The sequence below is a fragment of the Myotis davidii genome, unplaced genomic scaffold (genome assembly GCF_000327345.1).
Source record: "Myotis davidii unplaced genomic scaffold, ASM32734v1 scaffold220, whole genome shotgun sequence".
In the NCBI taxonomy this organism is placed as follows: Eukaryota; Metazoa; Chordata; class Mammalia; order Chiroptera; family Vespertilionidae; genus Myotis; species Myotis davidii.
In genome coordinates, this window is record NW_006292590.1 from 11,552 (window position 1) to 12,221 (window position 670).

The 670-nt window shown below is 43.1% G+C and overlaps 1 long non-coding RNA gene across 1 annotated transcript in view; it reads right to left on the bottom strand.

Moving 5' to 3' along the window:
- Window positions 1-197, bottom strand: part of LOC102771443 — a 6,306-nt gene extending 6,109 nt beyond the window's left edge. Inside the window, exon 1 of the long non-coding RNA XR_435786.2 lies at window positions 116-197. This is a non-coding gene — a long non-coding RNA (uncharacterized LOC102771443). The remainder of the gene's footprint in view (window positions 1-115) is intronic.
- Window positions 198-670: the final 473 nt, after the last annotated feature.

Below are 670 nucleotides of genomic sequence, written 5' to 3' on the forward strand. Positions count from 1 at the left end.
GGGTTCTTTCCTCCCAACCCCATGGAAGAGCCTGTTCCCCACCGACAAGACCGCAGTGAAATAGACTCCGTAAAATCCTACCCAAAGATTGTGAACAGAAGCCACGTCTACATACCTGCCAAAATTCTCCTGCAGAATCATTCGAAATACACAGGGCGCAGTAATGTACTGGGTGATGGGGTATTTAAAGAGTGTCTACAAGGTGAACAGAGAAAAATTTTATTTTTATGGTTAAGATGAAAAATACTGGCCATAAACAACAACAAAATACTGGCCAATTATTACCATTTTAATTCTGATCTCCCTTCTAAAAGAGCCCATTTACTCATTTGTTAATTCCTCCAGTATCTACATATTGAACATGCATGTGTTTATAAATTGAGAGACTAGAGTTGATGAGAAGTGAGAGACTGATAATATAAAGAAAGGGTATAATGGATTAACGATGAGCAGTGAGGGGCTCCAATGGAAGGGCCTGGAGAAGAAATGGCCCCACAGTGGTGAGGAGCTTGGACTTGAGTGGTGGAGAGGCAGGTCTGTGGAAGGAAAGCAAGGGTGCAGTGAGTGGAGACACAAACAGCATGTTCAGGGGCAGGGCAGTCATTTGAAAGGGTTTATGGAGGCAACTTCAATCGTCACCATGATGTGCTCATGACAATAACAGCAACTG